Source organism: Aulonocara stuartgranti, assembly GCF_965226115.1.
Source record: "Aulonocara stuartgranti genome assembly, chromosome: 3".
In the NCBI taxonomy this organism is placed as follows: domain Eukaryota; kingdom Metazoa; phylum Chordata; class Actinopteri; order Cichliformes; family Cichlidae; genus Aulonocara; species Aulonocara stuartgranti.
Genome location: NC_138941.1, coordinates 4,104,732 through 4,132,547, shown reverse-complemented (window position 1 = coordinate 4,132,547; position 27,816 = coordinate 4,104,732). Strand labels below are relative to the sequence as shown.

The following is a 27,816-nucleotide window of genomic DNA, read 5'->3' as shown; positions in this document are numbered from 1 at the left end:
AACCAATTGGATGAAAAGCTTCAGTGCTTCATGAGGCTTCATCTGCCCATCACTAGCTTTAACCTCACTCTGGGTTCTTGGCTAGCCTAGCTTTAGCTTAGCGTTAGCATGCTGTGTGGCTAGCTTAGCGTCAGAGCTCTGCAGGTGTCTCGTGTGTAAATATTAATCACAGTGACAGTAAAGGAGGTAAAGGGCTGTGACGTCATCACGTACGCTGCGTCCTCTGTGGGCTCTGAGTGAACTCAAAGTACAAACTACAAGTACACAAACACGAACGTAGCTCAGAGTGGCGGACACACTCGGCCTCGTTGGTCCAGCTGTGAGTCCGTTACCGTGAACTATGGAGCGGCAGATTTGTGCTGAACTAAGCTGCACACAGCTGATGTTCAGGAAACATTACACACTGACTTTAATGGAGAGACCGGAAATACAAACACACACAGTTTGTTGTGTGAAGAAATCAAACACGAGCTGAACAAACAGTAAAGTTCCTAAAGACAAACTGTTAAAGGAGGAAACAAAGCAAACTTACAGTTTCTTCACACCAACAACAAGCTCCACTCCATGAAGTTCAGGAAGTGAAAGTAAACTTTGAGCAGGAAGGAAACACCCAAAGAGACGTTTGAGGACAATCAGGAGCATTGGAACACTGTGCTGCGTTCAGTTGCACCTCGGAAACTCCAAACCTCTGGCAGGCTGTGATTTATTTCTGCTGGTTTTCCTGTTTGAAGCACAAACATCCGTCATCACTTTGTTGTTGTTCATCCTGCAGCGTTTAAATGTTTCAGCACTGAACTGATGTTTCTTCAAAGCTCATTTCAACCTGTTGAAGTCATGAATGAAAGTGCAGACTGAGAGTGGATCACATGATGTTTGAGGTGTGTCATGTGACATGTTCAGTATTGTCACACATGTCTAGATTGTCCCTGATATCATAACTGCTCAAACACTGATGATTATATTTGAAGAATTATTCCTGATGGCAGCAAAGTTTGAATGGAGCTCTCTGTCTGTGCTGATTTGTCGCCCTCTGGAGGTCAAAGCACAAACTGCATGATGTCACTGTAACCACCACAGTGACAGGAAGTGTTTTTATGACTGAAACACTGAAATGATGCTAACGGCTGTCGTTAGGCTCACTGACAGCAGTGCTGATGTGTTCATGTCAAACACTGGCTCAGGTCAGACTCCTTCATCCTTCTCCAGCGTGAGGCCGCCCTCAGACCCACAGGAGCTCTGACCTTTGACCTCCTGACCCTAACCATTTTAGTCTTGTTGCATCTTTAAATGCAAATCCTGTGAAATGGTCAGGGGCGGCTCTAGAGAAATTTTCTTAGGGTGGCAAAATCAAAGCCTTTTCCCCCCAAACACATATGCAGGTGGTTACATGTGGTTAAAATGATTCAAATGCAGTAAGTATGCACGTTTTTCATATAAATATAGTCGATAACTTAATTATTGTCTGTACCCACATGATTACACACTTTAGTTACATGAAACATGTGAGTTTTGATGTTATGTACTGTACAGCCTGTATATTAAATACATATGTAGCCCAATAAGTATAAACTCCAGAAAGCTACACAACATGGGGCGCTTCATTTACAAACACAAGTCTAACTTAAGTTTCACTGTTTTTGTTAGAAAACTGTCACATTGTTGCAGCTTAAATGACACAAAATGTCAGAAATCTGCACTGTCATGAACAAACATGTAAACCTCATTTTTCATGATTTGTTGGATTCACCCTCTGAGGTCTGAAATACAACCGGACATTTGTGACTCCTTTGAGTTTACGTTTGTATTTCACCCTCAGATTGTTTCATTTTATTTTTTCCTCCTCTTGCTTTGTTTGGTATCTTTTCAGCTCAACTGAATTTAGTTGTTTTTTCACTGACATACTGCATTAGTATTACTATTACTATTAATGTAACTATTACTGATCTGAAATCACACAAAGAACCTAAAATCCTAGCAGTATTTTTTACTGTAAAAAAACCACAGACGTGTTGGGTAAATGTTTATAACTTGAAATGCAAATATAAATTGTACATTTTGTAAACAGATACAACTATTTATCTAAAAATGCAGCCAATACACCTGCTGTTTTTTCATTTTCTACAACCATTTAAAATAGCACTCACCTTCCTTCATTTCCACAGTGTAACATCCACCCACCTGTGTAAAATCAGAAATTCCCATGGTGTTGTTCAAAATGTGCTCTGGCACAATCATAAGCATCGCTTGCTGCTGAAAACAAGAAAAAAGCCGTCCTGCTATGGGCTGAACCATTTGTTAATGTGGAGGGGGGGACACTATGGAATATATCCAGTTCTAGCATTTATATTCACTGCTGACTGTAACTACGCTCAAACTGTTAAACTTATTTTAATAAACAACACTGTCATATGCAAAACTGGGGTGGCACTTGGGGTGGCAAGGGATCATTTTAGGGTGGCACTTGCCACCCCATGCCACCCTTCTAGATCCGCCCCTGCTGATGAAGCCAACAGGTTCGCTTCATTTGCAAAAAGCAGATATGAGTTTCTGAGGCCACAGTCTTCTGTGGCAGAAGGGGAATCAGGGGAAGCCCTGGAGGAGTCCACCACCCACCAGAAACAGGTCTGAGCTCTCACTGCAGTTGTAAAGGGGCTACACAGCCCACATGAGGCTGAGGGATGCAGCCTTCTGTCAGACTGTCACTAACACAGAGAAACACCCGTGTACACTCATACTCATGGGCACATACACCAATCAACCTAACCCCACTAACTGCTCGTCTTTGGACTGTGGGAGCCAGAGAACCCAGAGAGGACCCAGACATGGGGAGAGCATGCAAACAGCTTAGATGTTGGATTTGAACCCAGAACCTTCTTGCTGTCAGGAAACAGTACCAACCACTTTTCCACTGTGCTGCCTGTTTGACTCTGATACACCCATTTTTGAGCTCTTAAAAACAGCCCTCCACACAACAGAGACAAACCATAAAGGACTTTGTGGCTTGTAGCAACCGAAGAAAGTTTAAGGTGCAAAATAAATAGGTTGAAAGGAAAGTAATAAAGATGTAATTATAACAGTAATGTTGGCTGTGTATCACGTGTGGCATGTCATTGTGGGGCTGGCCTCTGTTGGGATTGAGAATATGTGATGGCGGGGGCAGGGTTGGTTACTGGGGTTTATCCTGATCTCCTGTTTAGTGGAACTGTGCTCCTTTGAATCCACAGCACTAACCTGGCACACACACATAAAATGCATCATTGCTACAGAGCACAGCAGGACTCATTATGAGTGGTGGGGCAGGCTGGATGGTGTTGAGGAGTCGTATCGCAGTGACACTGGCTCCCCTGCTTCACTCTCTCCTGCCCCACTAATGCAACTCACTAATCCCTCTGTCCCCTTTAGGTGGGGCTCACGCTGACAAGATAAAATAAGCTGCACGACTGGTGGGTGGGGGCTGTGCTGTCAGCCCCCCTGGGTCTGCTCCTCTGTGATCCTCAGTGGGCCAGTATGCCTCTCCTGGTAGCTCCATGGGGGATGGTGTGGTGGGTTGGTGGGTGCCATGGCGACTATGTGCGGACTTCACATTTTTGTCTGCTGTGACAGCTCCTTGATCTGGGCGGGGCCAGTGGGGTGTGGGTAGGTCCTTTGTGGGGCTTTGGACGTTGCCTGAATATTGTCAGGCAGCTGGGTGCTGTGCCTCGACCCTTTCTTCCTTTGCATTTGTGGTTTGGTGCCATAAATGCACAACATAGAAGAGCCACCTCGACGGGACAACACTCAGCGGTTCATCTGTCTCTCTTCCACAGCATGTCTTTATCCTGTCTTCCTTCTCTCACCCCAACCAATCACAGCAGATGGCCCCGCCCCTCCCTGAGCCTGGTTCTGCTGGAGGTTTCTTCCTGTTAAAAGGGAGTTTTTTCTTCCCACTGTCGCCAAAGTGCTGCTCATAGGGGGTCATATGACTGTTGGGTTTTTCTCTGTATGTATTATTGTACGAGCTACCTTACAGTATAAAGCACCTTGAGACGACTGCTGTTGTGATTTGGTGCTGTGTAAATAAAACTGAATTGAATTAAGAAACAACTCTTAGATTCCTCACATGATTCTCCTGTATTCCTACGGGACGCCAAGGTAATATAACATGGAAGTGTGTCGCAGTGCCTGGTGGCCACATGTTACCCATAAACTGTCAACCTGACCGTGCTGTAGCTACGTCCAAAGACTAGTTAAAGATTAAAGCTTTTTGGGGGGTTAAATCTGACATAAATAAAGAAAGAATAACATTAAAGTCGATTCTTTTGATCACTGTAGTTCTACTTTGAGGATATGATGTGTAAAAACCCTCAGTTGTGGCTGGTGGATCTCACATTCCTGGTCTTTGTAATTCCAGTTCAATGAAGCCTCATTTTCACCTTTTTCCAGGTAAATTTTCCCAACTGTTCTAATGTCCATGCTGTGGCATTGTCCCATCATTTGTATTTCCTGTTAATGGATTTTTAATATGGTCTGGGAAATTACTATATATGAGTAACTTCCTGTTGTATTGCAGCTTAAGGCCATTGTCACTGAAATAAAGCCCGAGTTGTAATAGTTTGCATCCAGAACGAGGAAAACGAAGAAACCCAAACACTGCTCAGTGGATGAGTCCGTCCTGGAATAAATACCAGGACAAAACTAAAAAGAAGAGCTTGTTTCCTCGAAGCAACAACAGAAAGCTCTTTGTCTCTACAGATGTTTCTGGGAAACACGTTAACAATATTTAAACATTTGTTCTTAATAAACGTTTTTACTTAATGATGCTTTATGATATTTCTATCTGACCTAATGCAGCAGCGTATCCACATGAACTCTGCAGTGTTTCTACCCAGAGGCCACCGTGGTCCTTCTTTACTAATGCTGAGGGTTTTCTCCCAGCCGTGATAGCCTTTGACAGGTAAACTGAGTCATTCCAGCCCAGTGCAAAAATAACCTCCCTGTCTGCTCTTAACTTCACGCATCGATGCTAAAACGTTGCATAACTGAACCTGCAGACTGTGATCCTGTAGCTGTCGAGGAGAGGGCTTGATGCCGTCCATCTTCTGCTCAATTAACAACGCCTGCAACCTTTTGAGCCTTGGTCCTGCTACAGTCACAAATATAACATCATCACTCTTTATTTGATCCACTACACTGCTGTCATTTCTGTTATGGCCCCACAAGGTCACTGAATTCTGTCATTCTTCTCCAATCCATGGTTTTCAGTCACTGGTGGGCAACATTACTCTACCACGACTGCAAACAGTGGACAGTTGGTAGGTAGTCCTGCAGGACGCCTGTCTCGAGCCAAGGCTACTTGGAACATCTCTCCATGGAGGAACAATGAAGACATGAAGAGAAACTATAAATCTTTGGGACTTGTGCTCCAACAGCTTTGTTTAAAGGCCTGAAAGTGGCGACGTCTCTCCCAGAGCTCCAGCTCAGTGACATCTATGTGTGCCTTGTATGCTTCAGCTGACGCTGCTGCCAGGATGAAAGCTGTCAAACCGAGCACAGCTACATGTTCCACCTGGATGGGTAAATAATGTGTTTGAGGTGAGAACAATCAGGAAAGCTCGCCAGCGGCTTTACTTCCTGAGGAGGCTGAGGAAGTTTGGCATGAACGCCAACATCACCTCAAATTTCTACAGGTGTGCAGTCGAGAGCTTGCTGACGAGCTGCATCACAGTTTGGTACGAAGCTGCTCTGCCAGCAGCCGTAAATCACTACAGAGGGTGAAGGCAGCAGAGCACATCACTGGCACGAGGCTTCCTGCCATTCAGGACATTTATCTCCAGCGGTGCCTCCATAAAGCACACAGCATCATCAAGGACCACAGCCACCCAGCACATCAGCTGTTCTCCTTGTTACCATCGTTACAGGAGTCTGTCTGCTCGGACTACAAGACTCAAAAACTGTTTCTACCACCAAGCCATACGACACCTCAACCACAACACTTAAACACACACAACACAGCACTCAGAAGCTACCTGCAGCTTCACAAGTACTCTGTTTAATCTGCACTGGTCACTCCACTTTATTGTCATTGATATTTATATTTAAAAGTGCAATACTGAAATTTTCTGCTGCTCATTCCTGTGCAATGTCCCATCTGCCCTCCCGTCATATTTCTCTTCAAGATTTTCTTATTTAATCACTAGTGTACATATATTCATAGATACAAATATATTTAGTCATCTTTTCTCTTTTACCATGTCTCTCTAATATTTGCTCCTTACTATTTTTCTATTTTCTTTATTATTTTATTTTATTATATTTTCTCCTACTGTATCAAGCTGCCGAGTGACTGCTGCTCGTCAAACACATTTCATTGCAATGTTGACCCTGTGCTAACTTGCATATGACAAATAAAACTGAAAACTGAAAAGAAGAAACTGGTCGTTGTTAAAGGAAAGGTAATCTCCACATAAGCAGCTTAGATGACCTTCCACGTGTAAATCTTACAATGTGTTGACTTGGACATGAACAGTGTAGGACCAGAAAAGTCCCAGCAGTGTTAATTTGTCACATTAATGTAAAATGAAGTATTTTTCTGATGTTGGGTTAATCGTTCCTACAGTTTAAATGAGCCGTCACTGATGTTCACATGTGGCAGCCATACTCTACGGCTTCTGTAAATAAACACTGATTACTGAATCCAGTTTTGGCTACATTAAACTCAAAGACGTTCAAAGGATGGCTGGAAAGCTACAGACTGCAGTACTGTTTGGCACCAGTAGCAAAGTATGTCTGTTGTGGAGTTGTAGACATGTAACTTGAACATGTTTGTAACTTTTTACTAGCATTTTGTTTACTATGTTTCAGATCTATGGCACTAAATGGGGGACTGACCACGTTTTTGACCTTGACTGGACTTACTGGGTCCAGTAAAGATATCATAGCCAAAGGTGGCTCTGCTTCCAGTTCTGGCTTATAGGAAGATCTCTGAAGGTTGGGTGTAATCCTCTCCTGACTTTGGATCACTCTCTTAGATCTAAACCTCCAGCTCTGGACTCGCCATCCTCAAAGACTGCTCCATAAGAACACAGGCATGTGTGAACAGCCCACTCCTCCTTTGGTCAATGGCACACACTTTTAGACGATGTGTATTCAGCATCTGGCAAGAGTGGAATCAACTGGGGCTCTTTCTAAATTGGCGTCACCATTGATTGTGGTGGTGGCAGCAGCTCATTCTGCTGGCTCTGTGTAACAGGGTCATAAATCACATTGTTATAATGTGTTCTAAACCCCCAAACTGCTCCTTTTATACCTGACTTTTAGGACCTCCAAGCCTGTAGTTGTGTTCATTATCAGTTAGAGCCCCTCCTCGTTCTTTTCTTCTTCTTCGGTGCAATCCTATAAATACAGTGTACCCCTTTTGCCTCTCCCCTTTTCTACAATCCCCCTGTGGGAGAGGTGGGTGTCATTTCTTTCCAACACTTTAAAACACACATATAATGCATATTTAGCCACCTGGATGTTTCTGGTTGCAATTTTAGTTCGATTATTGTCATTATTAAGCCTGTTTTTGTTAGATGTTATAAGTGTGTCGTATGTGTGTATCATAAATGTGTTTTAGGCGCCATAAATGCTAGCATGAATATATACTCCTTGCTAGCTTGGGAGCTGTGGTGGGTTGAACTAACCCTCTTCCCCACTGTTTGTATTTGGTCGTAGGAGCTGGAGTGGGCAAATTATTTACTGGGAGGTCTTTCTTTCTTTTACCTTTTTTATCAGACACAACGCAGAATCACACCGGTTACATCTGCAGCTCATCCATCACCTGTTCTTCCCATCACTTAATGTTTTTGCTGCAAGACGTTGGAGTGAGTGCCATCTATTTTGCTGTTGTTTGGAGGCATTTTAGTTCAGTGAGAGACAGGAGGTCACGCAACAAACTGCTCAAACGAGTGGAAGCCGCTGCCCTCTGCTCGTCAGCTGGGAAACCTGGATCTCCCTTGTTGTGTTAACAGACCTCTCTGCATTGAATCATACCTGTTATTAACCTCTGTCTCTCTTCCACAGCATGTCTTTATCCTGTTTTTCTTCTCTCACCCCAACCAATCACAGCAGATGGCCCCGCCCCTCCCTGAGCCTGGTTCTGTCGGAGGTTTCTTCCTGTTAAAAGGGAGTTTTTCCTTCCCACTGTCGCCAAAGTGCTGCTCATAGGGGGTCATATGATTGTTGGGTTTTTCTCTGTATCTATGAAGCGCCTTGAGGCGACTTTTGTTGTGATTTGGCGCTATATAAATAAAATTGAATTGTCAGGGTCAAAGTTCAGAGGTAAGTTTGTTTAGCAAATGAATGACAATAAATCATACATGTTTGCTGATTCACAGGTTAACAGCCTGGAGGAACAGGGCTGTGTCGTTCCTGTGATGTGATTCAGCTTTATTTTAGTATTCATTTATTTTATTAGCTTTATTTCAGCCACTCAAACAAAACAACATTATATTAAAACAGAGTGCAGGTCTCATCCAACCATAGTTAAATATGTGCCAACTGATTCAGTACGTTTCATGTAGAAATATCTGTGGCAACTTTTTGTTGCAGCAATGATCTCAAAACACAAGGGGGGGGGGGGGGGGGGGGGCTAAGATGAATGTCTGCTGTGAGGACAGGGGGTGTGCATGTGCTCAAGTCACGTGACACGTCATTTACGCAACATTTGGTCGATTTAAAAGTTACAGTGAGATAAAATCATGTTATGGATTGCACTCAGTATATTGTGCCGACATGGTGAGATTGTGTCTGTCGAGCCGAGGAGAGCGTCGCAGTGCCAAAAGCTGTAAAATGAACTATCAGGCTGGAGTGTGCTGCCACAGCACAGAGCAGTCACAGAGTCCTGCAGGCAGAAGAGGAGTGATCGTGTTAGCCACCTTACAAAACAAAAAGACATGAAGTGAAAAGCAGAGCGCAGAGTGAGGCAGAAGAAGACAGACTGGGCCAAGTCCTGCATGTGCGAGAGCGAGCGAGACCCGGGACAACGTCATCCGCCTCGCCTGGACTAGTCCGCCGGCCGGAGGAGGGACAGTGGCTGCACTGTGCAGCCGAAGACTCACTTTGATCGCACAGGAGACGAGCGACGCAACCGGTCCACCGTCCGTGCAAACTGCGCCAGGTAGCGTATTGCACGCTGGAGGACACCGAGGAAAGTCACAGTAGGAGCGGTGCTTAGTGAGAGGTGATGTCGGGGGGACATGGCTTCTTCTCCGGTCACCCCAGCATCGCTTGAAGGAGAAACACCTTCACCCACCGGGAACGAGGAGCCCGCGACCACCCGACAGGTACGACACGCCTCCGAGACCCTCTGCGCGCCCGGTAACGTTGTAACGTTTTACCGAAGTTCATTCGCAAACACACCAGTTTAAGATGGACCCGAGAATCAGCACACGGGAGCACTGGTGTCTGACTCAGCAGAAACGGCGCGACGTGCGTGTAATGCTTCGTATTTGATAACGATGGAATAATTCTTTAAAATAAGCACACAGATAAACACTGGTGGGTGGAAAAGCTCGTGTTTTGGTGAAATGAGTCCCGCCTAGTCCGGTCTACACCTCATTCAGCAAACATCTGAGTCACCCTGAGACGCCAGTGCGCGTCCTTGTGATGCAAAAAGCCGTAAGTGACACGCTGTTTACACGCAGGAGCAGTTTAACACATGCAGGTTGTGCCAGTAGGCGTTTCCTTCAATGTGACACCAAACGTGTAAATCAGTGCTGGGAGCGGATGTTGGACCTGATCAGTCTTAATCTGACAAACTGTAGTTCCTGCTCTGTTTCTAATTCAGCCCCATGACAGACAACCAGCATGTTCTCCTGTCACGTGTTATTGACACGCACATATTTAGTCCGTGTGTGGGATGTTAAAGGTGAGTTTGTTCAGGGCACGATCAGACTGAGGCCATTTCAACAGGTGCAAGGAAGTGTTAGTGTGGTTACTACGGCAGCACTGATGCCCTGATGAGTGCACATGGCTGGAATGAAAAGTCAATGCTATGTATAGCATGAACTACTTGTTGTCTAAGGCGGTGCAGAGAGTGAGCAGGAAATATCTGAGGTTGGATATTTCAGTACATACAGAGCTGTGCAGAGACATTAGGATCTTAAACTATTGTCTGTATCTGGCAAAGCGAGAATCTGAGCCTTGTGTACAAACTGTCTGGTGTTTGTTCTGGCAGGAATATGAAACTACTGTGCACAGCATGCTTATTAAGATGGCCCAGGACCAGGTCATCTTGCAGGATGGTAGTGTTACATCGAGAAGGTTCCTCTTTAATTGTTGGATTTCTGTGTGAGTTTTCTCCCTGTGCCTCTGTGGCCTCTCCCCACAGTATCTGTGTTTGTGTTTAAAGTGTTTAAAGTACAGCACTAGATGATCGTATGGGTGAATGTGACTTGTTGTAAAGCACTTTGAGTTGTTGTCTATATAAAGTCTAAATGGAAATCCACTTATGTGCAGAGGACCAGAAGATCCAGCGCATCGAAATAAAAAGTTCTTTGCTTAAACAATGAATTGTGCGATAAAATATTAATTTACAAATTCATTTTTAAGTTATTTTATTTATTCAATACAAAAGTAATTTATTATCTAGTAATTTAATTGAAAAGAAAAAAATTTATAAATCAGTATTTGAAAATAAATAATTATTCCATTAATAAATACTTCAAATCAGAAAAAAAAAAGAAATAAAATCTCAATAAAAACATCAAAAATCCTTTTCCTGTGTCGTCTCATGTCCAACATCTGTGTAGGCAGAGTGTAAACACAGAGGCTGAATGGCCTTTGGTATAGGTGCAAAGCTAAGACTGTCTAACCAATGACAGAGCTCCTTACCTCTCACCGGCTAATTTGCATTGCTCCGGGATTTTGGAAATTTATCCATTTATTCATTATGATGTGGTTCAGCATCATAATGCTGAACCACAGAAACACACACACACACACATATATATATACATATATTAGGGGTGCAACGATACTCGTATCGATATTGAACCGTTCGATACAGTGCTTTCGGTTCAGTACACATATGTATCGAACAATACAACATTTTTAATTTATTTCATCAACTTTCCTTCTGACGATGCTGTCTGTGTTGAGCGCTCAGTGGATCTGCGTTCGACTACTCCGCCTAGGCTGCACTGTCGAGTGCAGATCCACTGAGCGCAGGGCAAGCTAGCGAGACAGAAGCTAAGCTCGTTGCAACATGGCAAATTGAACCTCCCCCACCCTCATTCAGATCTGGTGTTTGGAACTATTTTGGTTTTCATGTGACGTATGACCCTGAAGGTAAGCGAGTCATGGACTAAAGTAAAACAGTATGTTGGATGTGCCACGCAATGCTCAATTACATGGGTGGGAACTAGTGTGTTAGCGCAGTTAGCTCGTTAACGTGTTGGCCGTCCAGCCCCACGCACGGGGTGATCCGCGGTAGCTCGTTAACGGAGATTTGCCGTGTTGTGGCGTTAAGGTCATTTCAGATTAACGCTGACAGCACTAGTGGGAACACAACGAATATGACTGCACATTTACTCCGACATCATCCTGGTGCAAAGACAAGAGGAAGCAGACAAAACAACAAGCACGTATGCTACAAACTTTACCCGAGTCATTTAGACAGCCGTTAGCACAGGATTCTCCTTATGGGGACCTGATATGTTTAATATGCTGCTGAGAATATAGCCCAGAAGAAGCGTATAGTAGAGCTTTTATTTTGAAAGAGACATTTCTCTGTAATAAACTCTCTTTTCCAAAGATGAGTGATTCCTCCATCAGATAGATTTATTTATTTTTTATTACTTTGTTGTTTCAGCAACATTAAATTTAAAAACTGTACTTTTGAGTTAAAATATATATTTATAATTTTAATAACTGACAAATTAAAAAGGCATGAACATTTTTTTTGTATCGAACCGTGACACCAAAGTATCGAACCGAACCGTGAATTTTGTGTATCGTTGCACCCCTAATATATTTGTATATATGTGTGTGTGTATTTATACATCAATCCATTTTCTTGCTTATGGAGTTCAGGGCCTGGGACCTACTCCAGGGGCCCGTTCTTCGTACGTCGCTTACTACATCCAAGATCAAATGACACATCCAAGACCAAATCATCGCGCTAACCGTGAGCTCGCTAATCCGGTTCCCCGAACACACCTGCTGTTGACGATTAGTACAGCTGGACGCAGTAATGTGACATCACTGGGTGTCGTAAAAGGGGCTACGCATCGATAGTAGAAACATTGATCAGCAACCCGCTGATTGGTCGGCGAAAATGTCGAAGGGGCGTGCACGGTATTTTCCGGCAGCAGAGCAAGAACTCTTGAGTGAGGGATTTCAGGAGTTTCAGAGTTTAATCAGAACGCAAGGGAACACTGCAAAGGCTGCAAAAGCAAGGAGAGAGGGCTGGCAGAAAGTTGCTGACAAATCAAACTCGTAGGTAATTTAATAATAATAATAATAATGGATTGGGTTTATATAGCGCTTTCCAAGGCACCCAAAGCGCTTTACGATACCACTATTCATTCACTCCCACATTCACACACTGGTGGAGGCAGCTACGGTTGTAGCCAGGCTGCCATATCGCGCCATCGGCCCCTCTGGCCAACACCAGTAGGCGGTAGGGTAGATCTATCATATGACACTATATTGTCCAATATCATATGGCATTATATTATATCATAATATGTTATATTATATCCCCTTTCACATTAGAGCCACAACAGGACCCACAAGAACATGGGAACAAGTAAAAGTGGAATACAGGAGTATTCTACAGAATGGTAATATTTATCTCTTAGATTGCTTTGCGTCTCTTGGCAAGGTAATACTGGCCTGTAATACTCTGTTAGTTTGTTCATAACAGCAACCAAGAAAAGGGCAGAGCAAAAAAAAGACAGGTGGTGGTCCTGCACCCCCTCGTCAACAAGTTGGTTAAGTAAATAATACCCTCAAGGGAAAATCGATATCTCTCTATGAGCACACTGTCGCGCTGAGCTAAAGGATCCTGTCTGTCCCGCAATATATGCTGAATTCTGAGGACTCTCCTTATCAATCTTGCACCTTCCGCAATGGGCTGCTCACGTATACGGACAGGACATGGCTGCGACAGGCTTCAAATCCACCTTCGCTTTTATAGCCGTGGTCTCTCATCTTGATTACACGAAGTAATTTACAATTACTACTCTGAAATATGAATTACATCTGTAATAATCACATACATGTAATAGAATGTTAATAGTACATTTCCCTTTTTTAGGAAATGACCTGTATGTATCTGTGTGAAATCAATAAAAGGATCAAGTGCTGCATTATCTTTAGTTACATTGATAATATTTATTTATGGTGAAACAGTGGAAAAATATCGCTGTTGCTTTCGTATAAATGAAGCGGACATACCTGAGTGGCCGCGATCTAATCCTGTTTACATAAAGTAAACCTGCTCCCGAGCAGGTTTACTTTATGTAAACCTGCTCGGGAGCAGGTTTACGCTTACGGCTCTGTTGCTATGGCAGCAAGTCCCGGATGAGCTTCGGGGAACCGAACGATCCAGGATCACGCAAAATCGTCAACAATCTAATCCAGCTAACTTGCTTAGCGAGGTACGAAGAACAGGCCCCAGGGCCCTATTTCAGGAAGCTGGTTTAGAAAACTCAGAGTGAAAAACGATACGCAGGGTTGAGTAACCCCGAACTGTCCAACTCGGAATATTCGGTTACAGAAAGGCTGATAACAAGTAGTTCAATCAACGCGGAGTTGCTTTAACCCCAAGTGAAGCGCGCGGACGAGGATACATAAAGCCCTGATAAGCGGAGCACAGATTAAGCGAGTCACCATGGAGACGGAGGGAAAGAAGGCGCGGTCAATGTATTTCACAGCGCTTGAATGTATAAATGAAGCGTATAAATGAAGCGGACATACCTGAGTGGCCGCGATCTAATCCTGTTTACATAAAGTAAACCTGCTCCCGAGCAGGTTTACGCTTACGGCTCTGTTGCTATGACAGCAAGTCCCGGATGAGCTTCGGGGAACCGAACGATCCAGGATCACGCGAAATCGTCAACAATCTAATCCAGCTAACTTACTTAGCGAGGTACGAAGAACAGGCCCCAGGTCAGCTTTAAGTGTTTATAAACATGAACATTATGAACTCATGACTCCCTTGGGAAGCCTATGGTTTTTCATAGGCAGGGGATATTTGTTTTATCACAGTTCATTACCAAACAGAGCAGGGTTCTAGTTGATTTGTGGCTTTTAGGATATTATGTATAGGTGTGTAAAAGTGGAGTGAATATAATTACAAACAGCAATGCTAGTGGAGTGATGACAGACAGGGCGGTTGGGGGGTGGTGAACAGTTTGCCAACAGTTCTGCCCTGTAGAGAAGGACATCTGCCATTTCTTTTTCCTTTTAGTCAAACAATTCAGGTAGTGATGAAAGAAAATCAGACTGTGGCAGTGCTTGCAGCAGGTAACGGAGTGATAATGCAGAGTTTTTACTGCAGTGGACAGTCCCTAGTGTGACCATCGCTGGAACCAACCAGCTGATTTACACCATGGCAGCAGTCATCAGTGAAGTTCTTGGCTGCAACATGAACGATCTCAAGTAGCAATGCTACTAAACTTGCTGGAGAACTTTTAGTTCAGGCCACTTGATGAGTTTCACACAGTACTGCATATTATTTTATTAGGTTGGCACAAATGTAGGATTGTGTTTGTGATATCACGATGTATCTGTTTCCTTTTCATATTACACTAAAGAGATCATCGCCTACAAGCCTCCGTAAACGAACAGCATGTCTATAAAAGCCCATTCATCATCCGGCCCTCCTGCTCAAACACAACCATGTAGCGCTCATCCCTCCACCCGTCTCATTCAGCATCCACACACATGTTGCAACACATTGGGGAGGGAACGGGAAATAGAGTAGAGCAGCAAAGCTTGATTTCCTTTAGGATTGGTTAAACTAAAAGACGATGACAAGGAATTTTAAGGGTTTTAGGAAGCATAAAACCGAAATCAGTTGTATTGGATACGAGTATAAATGAGTGCTTAGGCTCATGCAAGAAAAAACATCTTAGACAGGATATGACAAAACGTGCTGTGATACAATTCTTCATTACTACAGCTCATTGAGTGCTTTTGTAAAAAGTCAAATCTGTGTGCTCCATTAAACCCTGTAGAAGTTGTTTCGAATGCTGACAGTGGACAAACAAAGTTGTCATTTAGCTTAAACATTAACAGTAGAAAAGGCCCGATAGGAATCTAACATCCTTGGAATCAAGCTGTGGGAGTGAGTTTTGAAACCTTTCTGTAGGACTGCTTTAAACTTGCCTTCTTGGTGATGTGTTGTCTGATGTCTTGTTTGACTTGAGCAGATTCTTTACGTGCTTTAAGTTTCTAACACATTTGCTTTAACCAGTAATTGAAACTGCTGAGTAGGAAGTACTAAAGTGGGTGTTGAGCATGTTGGGTGTGTCCTTATTACCTGTTTCGATGTTTTCTTTTAATTGAAAGCGTTTCATGAATATGAAATGCTTCTGCGTAATGTTAAACGTTATAAAATATTCTTATGATTTAAACTCTGTATTCATGGCTTATTCTTTCCTGGCCTTTCCTGTAAGCACTTTTATGCTCGGTGGTAAAATATCACAGAACTAGCAGTTTGGCGAGTGTCATACCGCCTGGATTAGTGGCTCAGCTGGTAATTCAGAGATTTATGTAGCTTAGTTTGCTGTGTCATGCTGATTTGGGGAGACTGGACACAGACCTGAGTCATTCTCTTCTGGGTGATCACAGTGGTTACTCTCCTCCCTTCCTCATCTCACCCTGCAAAGAAATCTTTGTTGTTCTGCCTTGACCTCTTCCTCTGTGTTAGTTTGCTGTCCTTTCATTAGCTAGCTTTAGGACTTCTCCTCTCCTCCATGAATGTATCCCCACTAATCCCATTACATGCTTGTCCTTGTCCCACATTTATCAAACATACTTTTTAAAATCAAACAGTTAGAAATGACATTCATTACTTCATTATGTAACATGTCCCTGTGATCTAAACAGCCTGTTAGCCCTCGGAGCACATTTAAGTAAATTGAAATAATTGTGCCAATAAATTAGATTTGAAAGCTCTTATTCTAATTTTCTGTTTTGATGATATTTGGGATATGCTGTTTATGTAGAACAGCTAAAACTAGTTCTTTATATTCCCATATAAATGATAAACACACATTATTTACAAAACACTGCCCGGTGGACGCCAAAGGACGGCCTGTTTTGATTACGCTGTGATCTTTTTGGAGCGCACATTTTTGGTCTACGATCAAAGCTGCCACACCACGCTGGATTAATCTCCCAGTAGCTGAGTTTATGAAGTCATAAGAAAGGAATGTCCCACACGTTCCTGCTGTTACACCATATTTGGACTGGGACACCTTTGCTAACCTCTGTTGCTCAATGACACACTGATTTGAATCTGAAGGCGCTGGCGACATATTTGCAGCAGTGTGGGTTCACAGAGGCTGTTTGGACTCTGAGCATGTGACACACCAGTAGCGTGCCACACTGGGCCTCTCGGGGTGGCGTACAGTGTCACTGTGTGTGTCTATTTAAGAGTTTGTCGTGTAAATGAGGACAACCAAGATATGTGAAGTATAGAGTGGTGTACCACAGTGACAGGTTAATGTCAGTGTGTGAGTGTGTAGCAGTTTGTGTGGCCAGAGAAGGTCAGCAGCCTCCAGAGGACAAAGCGCTTGTGTTCTTCCACAATCGCCCGTTTGATCAGACAGATCGTTTGGCATCTGTCAGGCTAAAAACAACAACACAACATGAAACCAAGCATACGCTCTGCAGTCCTGCAGCTAACTCCTGACAGTCTGTCTGCTGTAGGCTGAAGAAATCAGGGGCTCATTCATCTGCACCTGTCAGCGTCTTTATGCTAACAATAGATCAAACAGTATGTGTCCACAGGATGTGTAATGTTGAAGGTTACCGTACATCCTTATCTCCAGCACTGAGAATCAGTTATCACTGATCGCTGTCTCTGCTTTGTTTTGACATGTTTCATATTTATATATTTCATATTTATAAGGTAAATACCCTACAACATTACAGAGAAGAAGAAGTAACCCCAGGCTCGGTGAGGGGCAGCCATCTGCCGTCACCAGCTGGAGGTGATGAGTGGAAGACTCGATAGGCCACTCTTATTTTCATCCACTGCTTCGTTACCTCGACACGATGTTTTGGATCATCGTCATGCTTGAACATCCATCTTCATGGGACGAAGGTTCCTCGTCACAGTACGATACGCGCTCCTGTCTATTGGCCCTCCATGCAGGGAGGTCATGTTGTGCTCTTAGCAGAAAAGTGACCCATGTTTCCACCGCTTTACTGTGGGGGTGGTGTTCTTTGGTTTTTAGTGATTGTGAGGACGTTTTCACAGACAAACCGTCACAAAAAAAACCCATTAAGTGCCAAAATGACATAAACCTGTAGTTTTAAAATTTTTAAAAAACTTCTCAACAGAAAATCTGTTTAAACAAAAAGGTTTTGAAGTGCTTTTTAAAAGAATTGACAGAGTCAGCTGTAGACTGGTGCAGAGCCTTGGTGGTTTCTCTAATCCAGCACAGAGGCCAGTACATTAATCTAAATGCAATGACGGAAACGCATTGATAATTTCTTCCAGTTCAGCAGAGGAGACCATGTTTCACAATTTAGAAATGTTAGGAGTGAGATAAAGATTTTACACAGTTGAAACTCAGAGAAGACTCAAACATTACACCAAGATTTTGAATGCTGAACTTAGCATGTGAACAAAAACAGAATAGAATGCATTTTATTGTCACTACACACATGCACAATAAGCTTCAGAGCATCTCCTATTCAGTGCAGACGTGGGAAAGAAGGGGGGTGAGTTGCACAGTTCTGCAGCACTATCTACAAATATAGAAACAAAACATAGTGCTATATATTACAGTGTGGGTTACTGCACGTAAATTAAGTGTTGCACAGTGGTGATGATAGTTGTGTAGTCTGTGTATAGAGGTCCTACATTGGGGGGTGGAACTGTGTTTATCATGTGTGAGTTCAGGTTACGGGTGGAAAAAACTGTTGTGAGTCTGTGGGTCTCCTTGCTGATGCACCTGTAGCGCCTCCCTGAGGGAAGCAGGTTGAACAGGTTAGAACCGGACTGGAGCTGTCATGGATAATGCTTGCTGCTCTGCTGAGGCAGCGGGAGGAATAAATGTCCATCAGGGAGGGGAGAGGGCAGCCGATGATCTTCTGTGCTGTCTTGACCACACTCTGAAGCCTCTATCCGCCTTAGTGCAGCTGCCGTACCATACCGTGATGTCAACAGCAGGTTGGAGTTCAGCTTGTACTTCCTGAAGACTCTCAGGAAGTGCAGCCGCTGTTGGGCCTTCTTGACGACCGCTGAGATGTTGTCTGTCCAGGAGGTGTCAGCAGAGATGAGGACACCAAGGAACCGGGAGGTGTGGACCCTCTCCACACACTCCCCGTTGATGTAGAGGGGGGCCAAGTCAGTGCCTCCTGACGTTGACAATGACCTCCCAGTCCCAGGCTGTTTTCTGAACACCATGCTGCCAACTTTAGGACTCTTTATGCTGATTCTTTCATCCGGGCTGGACTTCTTATTCTTGACTGAAACTTGGCTTCGCCCTGGTGAGTTCTTTTCTTTCTCAGAACCAACCCGATTCACCTTTCTAAGCTCACCCCAGTCCACTGACAGAGGTGGAGGGCCAGCTTCAGTTTTTAAAAACAAATTCACTGTGGTGTGCCTCAAGGATCTGTGCTCGGCCCAGTTCTTTTTCCTTGTACATGCTGCCTTTGGGAGTAATACTTAAAAAATATAACATTTCCTCTCACTGCTACGCCGACGACATAAAAATTTATTTCCCTTTGACATCAGATGTCTCTACGTCTCTGGAACCCCTATTTGCCCGCTTCTTTGCCCGCTTTGAGACCAGGGTACCGGAGGTATTGGAGCCACAGCAGCAACACGCCACCCATAGCAGCACCACCCTCACCCTGGAAGAGCACGAGGTGAGGCGCATGCTGCAGGCTGTTAACCCGAGGAAGGCGGCGGGTCCTGATGGTGTGCCAGGTCGAATATTGAGGGATTGTGCAGGACAGCTGGCTGGGATCTTCACCAGGATTTTCAACAAATCCCTCGCACAGGCGACTGTCCCACTCTGCCTGAAGTCCTCCACCATAGTCCCCTTGCCTAAGAAGCCCCACATCACCGGCCTGAATGACTACAGACCGGTGGCACTCACCCCAGTGGTAATGAAATGCTTTGAGAAGCTGGTCCGCAGACACATCACAGCAGCCCTGCCCCGCAGCCTGGATCCACACCAGTTTGCCTACAGAGCAAACCGATCCACGGAAGACGCTGTAGCCACAGCACTCCATGCTGCATTAACTCACCTGGAAGAGCATGGTAGCTATGTGCGGATGCTCTTCGTGGATTACTGCTCAGCTTTTAACACCATCCTTCCACACAAACTGGTGGCCAAGCTACAAGACCTGGGGCTTCCATACAGCACCTGCATGTGGATCAATAGCTTCCTCTCGGGCCGTAGACAGAGAGTCAGAGTTGGCCATCACACATCCTCAGCCCTGAGTCTCAGCACTGGCTCACCCCAGGGCTGTGTGCTCAGTCCACTGCTCTACTCTCTCTACACACACGACTGCACTCCTCGCCACCACAGCAACATCTTTGTGAAATTTGCAGATGACACCACAGTGGTGGGGCTCATTTCCAAGGGAGACGAGTCTACGTACAGAGACGAGGTGGAGCAGCTGACGTCATGGTGTAAGGCCAATAACCTCCTCCTCAACACTTCAAAAACCAAAGAACTCATAATAGACTTCAGAAGGAAAAAGGCAGAGATCCAACCACTATTCATAAATGGGGACTGTGTAGAAAGGGTGGCAAGCTTCCGCTTCCTGGGAGTCAATATAGAGGAGAACCTTTCCTGGAGTGTGAACACCTCCGAGCTGCTGAAAAAGGCCCAACAGAGACTGTACTTCCTGAGAATTCTCAGGAGGAATAACGTCACACAGAGACTGCTGGTGTCCTTCTACAGAGCCACCATTGAGAGTGTTCTAACTTACTGCATATGCATCTGGTACACTAGCTGCACAGGGGCTCAGAGGAAAGCACTCCAAGGGATCATTAACACCGCCCAAAAGATCACTGGCTGCCCTCTCCCCACACTGGAAGTTCTACACAACGCCCACTGTTTTAAAAAGGCCCAAAACATCATAAAAGACACCTCACATCCTGGCCACTCCCTGTTCGAACTGTTGCCCTCAGGCAGACGGTACAGGGCAATCAGAGCAAGGACTAATAGACTCAAACACAGCTGTTATCCAACTGCAATAACACATCTGAATACTACAAAAAAATGTCCATCACGCCACTCTTGTGTTAATCTATGCACGGTCTGAAGCATGTGTGTGGGAATGTATGTGAATGTTTTACTGTTATATCTTATTAGTATTTTAAGTATTCTATCTATTTTATTTATTGAATTTTATTGTTTTATTTATATTTTGATATTGCTAGGGATGATGCAATGATCGGGGACCATTCTTAATTTCGTTGTTCTCATGACAATGACAATAAAGTTTCTGATTCTGATTCTGATTAAATGAGGTACAAACGTGGTCATGTCTCTCACACTGAAAGACAAAAGTTTTAGTTTTTGATAGTCACACCCCGCTGGAACAACTTACTGATGCCTTAGGGCCCCTTGGTAGCCATCTCTCACTCACTGTTAGAAACCTGATTTACGAATAAATTCTTTACAAATCCTACCATGTGAATTCATGGATTTTTTTTCACATTCTGTCTCTCACAGTTGAAGTGTACCTCTGGTGCAAATTACTGACCTCTGTCATCATTTTAAGTGGGGGAACTTGCACAATCGGTGGCTGACTAAATACTTTTTTGCCCCACTGTATGTCAGTGTTCTCCATTGAAACTGGTTATGAGTATTCACAAGATTTGTATCCAGGGATTATATCCCAGTCACCAGCACACTGTCATGTCTCATAAGCTGGTTTGGTATCTCGGTGCAGTCCCCTACTCACAGAATAGTCTGAGGCCAGGGGCCTTTATGAAGGGGGCCAGGGGATCCCATGTCCTTGAGTGATTACTCTGCCTTGGAAGCTCGTCTGTTCAGAGCGTTTTATGGCATTTGATGTTTGTATATCTTCTTTTTATTCTATCATTATTTTAAAATTAGATTTTTTGTATGTGTGGGGGGACATATGAAGAACACTGGAGTTAGAAAGCTTATGGCTTTTCCTTTTGTGCAGAGCCTAAGAATAGCTCGGCGGACTTCATTCACATGTTGCTGTTATTTATAGCTGCCAGTGACACAAACAACACGCCTGTGGGTGCTGCTGCCTGTGCTGGGATTGGTTTTTGTCGTAACATAAACAGAACTAAAGTGGATCCAAGTGTTAAAAACAATTTAAAAATGTACATTGCAGCCACTGTCTGTGCATCTGGAACTGTTTCTGATGATCTGTGATGGCAGCAGGTACTTAGTTCACCAGATACTAAGAAATGATTCCTTTTGTTTTTTTAAGGTAACTACTTAATTTGTCTTTTCTCTTGCAGGTAAGTTGACATGGAGCTGTCCAAAGCCTGACTCCTGCTGACGGCCCCGTCGTTCTGTATGTGTTTGATGTGGGGCTGGTGACAGAGAGGTAAATATGCCTCAAATAGTTGTTGACCTTTCTGTGTGGAGACACGAGGCAGAAGCAGCAGCCACTCTGGTTATTGGACGTCCTGCTGTGACAGTGGACAGTGATAGAAAGGCCAGCGCTGTCTTTACTGAGCATCTTAGCTTCGTTGTTTTGTGATTTCATGAATAAATAATTATAAATAAATGATCAATAATTAGCCATTTGTCAGTAGTAGATGTGTGGTTATTATAACAGAGGGCAGAGATCCTCTAAGGGCCTGGTTTAGGTGTTCAGCAGCGTCCTGTGTGCAGCAGATTAATCACATCATGTTCGGTTTGGTGGCTTTTTGATGTTATTGTTCGGAGAAAGCTGCCAGGAAACGACTAATAACTGATCAATGACAGCTCAGACAGTTCAGTCCAGTCTAGCTGGCTTTCCTCACAAAGTGATTCATTCGTTACCGTCTGTGGTCTCTGACCTGAGGAGGCGTTACACTGATTTCATCTCCACAAAGCTTCTGTTGAATGTGAGTGAAGCAAGATCACTCCAAGCTGGTCAGTAATCTGTCCAGACCAGTATGTCAGTACTGTCTGGGTTTATGCTGAGCTGGGCTACTGGTACATGACTGGTAATGAACTGGTAACAACCCAGAGTTCAGTAGAACCTCTGGCTCTCTGTGCGCAAAGAGAAAGCCAATCCATAAATAAATCATGAACAGCCAACATGCACACATGCTTAACATAGTGTGTGTGTGTGTGTGTGTGTGTGTGTGTGTGTGTGTGTGCTTCCTTTGAGTACAGCTGTTTAGCACATGCATTAATATTTCAGGAAGATGCCCTCAGAAAGACATTATATATGTTTGCATGCTGCATAATTAATATAATAATAAATACCTTTCTAGCGTGATAACAGCAGGGGGCGCTGTGACTGCAGAGTCCTTTTGATGTGCTGTTTTTACGTGACAAATTGCTGCTGACAGATCTATGTGATCACTTATATTAAGAGAGGATTCCTGATTCTCTGTTTTACTTTGTACTGTGACGCTAACGGAGTTTATAAATAAGTCTTTTAATCGTATTAGTTGTAATTAGAAAGACGAACTCCTCTCTCCTGATTGTTTATTGGCTTTTTATGAATTAGGGTGAAAACTTCAAACCCACAAATACCCAAAGAAGCCTGAAACGATGATTTAGCCATGAAGTGAAATCACACAGGGAAGCTGAGATGGTTTGTTGACCTGTGCTTCAGCATGTCTAACTGGGACCTTTACAGCAGTATTTCTGTGTTAGTGTGTTACTGTTCGACACCCTGTGTATCCACGATCAGTCGTCTGCACGTGTCCAGCCTCGCCCCTGTGTTCTACCTAAACGTTTCCATTCTGGTCATTCCCAATGAAGAGTCCACCATCTTTAACCGCTCCAGCTCCGCCTCCTGTGGTTTGTCAGTGCCACCGTCTCCGACACACAACAGCTCGCCATCACGAGCTACCGTCTCCTAAATTTTCCCTGTCAGGTTTTTGTGTTTCTTCTTTCACAACCCCCCCGACCCTCACCTCCACCCACCCCACCTCCTCTGCACCTGCCCTGTGCACTGTGTTGTTCTGGACCAGCTTCACTCAGGCACCTTTCTCCTTCACACACATGTATTCAGTCTTACTGGCTCCAGCTCTCCACCTGCTCCCTGTTCTCACTATAGTTCCCAGTGTTGTCTGCACCATCGCACACATGAAGGGCCTCAGAGTCGAGTCCTGATGTCATGGCGCCCCCGCTTTAAATCCGTCTGTCCCTCCTACAGCTCACCTGTGCCTTGCTGTCTCCTGCACAGCCTCAGTATGTGCTCAGTATGTGCAGTACCACAGTACGTCTCTTGGTGTCCCGTCGTGTGCTTTTTCCACATCCACACAGATATGATACAACTCCTTCTAACCTTCTCTGCACTTCCTCATCTACATGTAGAACCTCACTTCAGTAGCTCTTTCTCACGGTGTGGCTCATCAGCTCGCTCCCCCTGTGGCTGCTGCAGCTCTGCACCCTGATTCTTCAGTACCAGGACGCTCTTCCTCCATTCCTCATCATCCAACACTGTGTTAAACAATCTAGTTAAAAAGTCCCCTTCAGACCTCCAGATGTTTATCAGGACCATCATTCTTCATCTCCTTCATAGCTGCCCTCATGTCCTCCTTACTCTGACGTGCTACACATCCTTCCAGCCTCAGCCAAGTCTTTTTCTGCTTCCTCAGCATCCGCTCTCTCACACAGGTCGCTGTAAACCTGCAGCCACTGGCCTCCCGGTGCTCCCGTCTACTTTCATTTTCCAGACTCATCTCTGCTGTCGAATATTATCCTGAACGTCCTCCTTGTCTTTTCTTCTGTTCAGAGGATGCACTGAACACCACCATGACTCTTTCCCTCATACTTCAAACCATGTTTCAGAGGTTTGAAGTTACACACTAACCTGCTCACCTTATTATTGTGTTTTTGAGCGTTTTCTTCTGCTAGTACCCCCCTCACAGTCTCCACCTTCACCATACGTCACCTGCAAGGTCACTGTCTTCAAAGGTGAAGCCTGAAGTAGCCCCCCCCCCTCCATTATCTGATTTCACTGCAGCTTTTACGAGTCAGCCGTGCTATTTCTGATAGGCTCCCCTCTTCTCTCTGTGAGTGTCGCTCATAGAAAACTTTGACACATTAGCCGGTCATGTGAGCTGCTGCCTGTTAGTGCACACGCCGCTGCCGCCTCGCAGCAGCCTGGGATTCCTGATTTACTGCTAGTTCACTGAGCAGAAGAACAGCGTTTAATGGGGCTCTTTCCTAAAAGTCGTGGCCTGTGTGAGCGATCGTGGCGTGTAGTGTATGTGTTGTTGGCAAGCCGTCACAAGGGGGCGCCCTTCAACAACTTACCTTTGATTTGTGACTCATGAGCAAGAAAAGCATAATGTCAGATTATTAAATGTAATTCATCTTCATAGTAAAGGAGGAAACACGGATGTTTCTCAGTGACTCATGTTTGTTGTGCTGTGTTTTCAGTCAGTTTGAGACAAGAAGAAAAGAAATGAGCAGGAAGCAGAACACATCACTGTTTGCTCCTCCTTTTATATAATAGGACTAATACAGCAGTGTTACATATGTAAATGGCTCCAGCTGTCATAAACTAAGATTCAGGAAGTTCTCTGATTGAAATGCTGGCAGGTGATGGGTAACCCTCCCCAGCATGTTCCCAAGCGTTGCATACAAGCCACTGAAAAGTAAACAAGTAGATGACGACAGGCTGACTGTCTGTGTGGAGAATCAGTAGGAATACGATGGATAAGCACATGAATCTGACATATTTGGAACAACCAGGTCTCGTGAATGACGACATTTTTACTCCACGTGACGAGAAAAACATGTAAACAGATCGTGAGCATCAGATCTGTTTATGCACTGCTTCAGTTTCCTGCTCGGCACAATCGTGGATCCAAAGATGTCAGCTGACGGCCCCGCCTGCCTTTGTTGTCCCTGCCCAGCCTTACTGTCGTTATCTGTATTTTTGCTCCCCATCCCCTCTGCCCTGTTGCCCTGACAACAGACAGACACCTAGGTTTCCTTGGCGACGGGGCAGTTTCCTGCTTGGACGCTGTGACTGTAGCACAGAGTGTAAGATGTGATGTCAAAGCCAAACCTGGGGATGTGTGTGCTTCCAGCACGCAGCTGTGAGCGGTCCAGCCTCACAGGACACGTCGAGCTTTGTCTGGTTTGGATTTAAGGAGCTACAGGTTAGAGGAGCAGGGACAGAAATCGTCTGTCAGTGTCCCCGTGAAGCCATCGCTGATGTGATTACTGCTGTTTCACATCAAACACTGCAGTTTTCCAGCAGTGGAAAGAAGCTGCTTTTGCTGGCATCCTTATTGAAGTTTAAAGTTTACATATAAGTCATGCAGACCATCAGTGATGCAGGTGTGTGGCTGTGATTATGACAGTTGGACGGTTTCTCCCCTTCTTAGTCCAGAGGACGTGGACACGTTGGACTGACAGCAGCACTGTTCCCTCTTGTCCTCGGTCAGTTTGTATGTTATGTTTACATACGGCTTCTTCTTCTTTGTTGTGGATGCAGGGTGAACTGACATCATGCAGTCTGATTAACATTTCCCATCAAAGACCAGAACTGTGCTTTTCACAGATGAGAGCCGCTGCATGCTGAGCACATGTGGAAGAGGCTGCAGAGCATCGTGCTGCTGGAACCTCGTCAGCACGGCTGCTCTGGTGTTTCAGTGATGGTCTGGGGGACATCCCAACCACTCAGCATCCTTTGAGTCGCTCTAATAACAGCTACTTATTAATAACATTTGTGCACGAAGCTGCCACATAACACCTGGATTCTTGGGGTGTCTCTGCACCTACACAGAATTGTTTCAGTGATGGATGGAAGAACCCTCAGACGATGCCTTGCGTTGGGTTCTGCGTCGACTGGACGCCTTGTGTCGGAGGTGAACCGTTTTGATTTAAAGGTTGATCGTAGCGCTCCCTCTGTGACTCCCAACATTAACTAGCTCACTCGTGAGCGAGAGAAGATCAGCTGTGATCCTGTCTGCTTCATGTCTGTCGTGCGTGCTCAGCACATATCGCAGGAACGTGAAATATTTTGTAGGTTGAGCACAACCAGTGTTCCCCAGTTTCATTACTGGGAGTTTGAAACCAGTGATTAGGCTGACCTGTACTGGCCTGATAAAGCACCGCTACTTGAAACACGTGTAAAAAGCTCGGTGTCTACATTGATGGTTCTTTTAAAGTGAAGAAGCAGGTGAGTGCAGTGTTCAGTCCTGCTTCTTTCAGTTAAGACAGCTGGCCAAGGTAAAGCCATACCTCCTAACGTCTTTGAGCGTGTTATTCACCTTTCCCTTACTTGCAGATGAGACTACTGCAATTCATTGTGTTATGGTCTAGATCAGGCCTCCATCCATCGTCTTCAGATGGTTCAAAATGCAGCTGCTCGCCTGCTAACTGGTACCAAGCGGAGAGAGCATATAACCCCAGTTTTAGCTTCTCTACACTGGCTTCCTGTCTCCTACAGGACCCAATTTAAACTTCTACTTTTTGTTTTTAAGTCATTAATGCCCGAGCCCCTCCTCACCTGTCTGAGCTCCTCTCTGCCTATGCTCAGGACAAACCACGAGGTCCAGCTCAAACTAATGCTGTCCATCCCACGGACTAACCTCACATCCCGTGGTGATAGATCCGTCTCTGTGGCAGGTCCCAGACTCTGGAATAGTCTCCCCTTAAATATTAGATCTGCACAAACACTTGAGCAGTTTAAATCTTTACTAAAGACACATTTCTATGCCCTGGCTTTTAACACACTATGACCCAAGCATTCTGGTCTTATTTGAATTAGTTTAGTTATTGTTTTAATTCTTTTACTGTCCTATTATTGTTTTTACTGTTATTATTGTGTTACATTGTTGCTTTTAATACCATTTTTATATTGTTAAGCACTTTGTGCAGCATCGGCTGTTTGAAATGTGCTATAGAAATAAATTTGACCTTGAAACCAAATCTCCTTAGGAAGCGATTTTATTTAATTTATTTATTTAGGACCGTGCATGTTAATGAACATAAATGTAAAAAGAAAAATTACATGAATGTAAACATGCCAGATTATAGCCAAAGGCTAATTTCCATCTTTAATGAGGCCGTGTATTAAGTTTCACACAGCATGGGTGGAACAGCTACTAACCATCACTGCAAGCTCGACAGCAGGAGCCGTCTTCCTGTCGCAGTATACCCCAAACAGCTAATTATTGGACCGCAGGGAAATGGGACGGGTGTTGGTGCCATCAGGGAAAACCGTCGTTCTCCTCGCTCCTCCCTTTGCCTCCTGCTTGCTCCTCCCGACCCCGCTGGTCTCCGCTTTCCCCGACACTGATTAACCCCCCTCCTCTTCCCTAACAACGTTAGGCCCCTTTGATCTCCAGCACTTAAAACCAGCAGCTACCATTGTGCCATCCAAAACATCTCTGTGGTTGCTATGGTTATTCACTTAGATACAATTACTATAGCAACAGTGTTTCTGAGGGCTGGGGAGGAAGTGGCTCAGCAGGGATCCAGG

The 27,816-nt window shown here is 44.6% G+C and overlaps 1 protein-coding gene and 1 long non-coding RNA gene across 3 annotated transcripts in view; one reads left to right on the top strand and one right to left on the bottom strand.

Annotated features, from left to right (window-relative positions):
- The window catches only part of LOC309702206 (protein NLRC3-like), a 361,701-nt gene that overhangs the window by 193,115 nt on the left and 140,770 nt on the right, over positions 1-27,816 (bottom strand). The gene's annotated exons all lie outside the window — the stretch shown is intronic.
- The window catches only part of LOC309702561, a 30,373-nt gene continuing 11,250 nt past the window's right edge, over positions 8,694-27,816 (top strand). Inside the window, exon 1 of the long non-coding RNA XR_014275626.1 lies at positions 8,694-9,302. This is a non-coding gene — a long non-coding RNA (uncharacterized lncRNA). The remainder of the gene's footprint in view (positions 9,303-27,816) is intronic.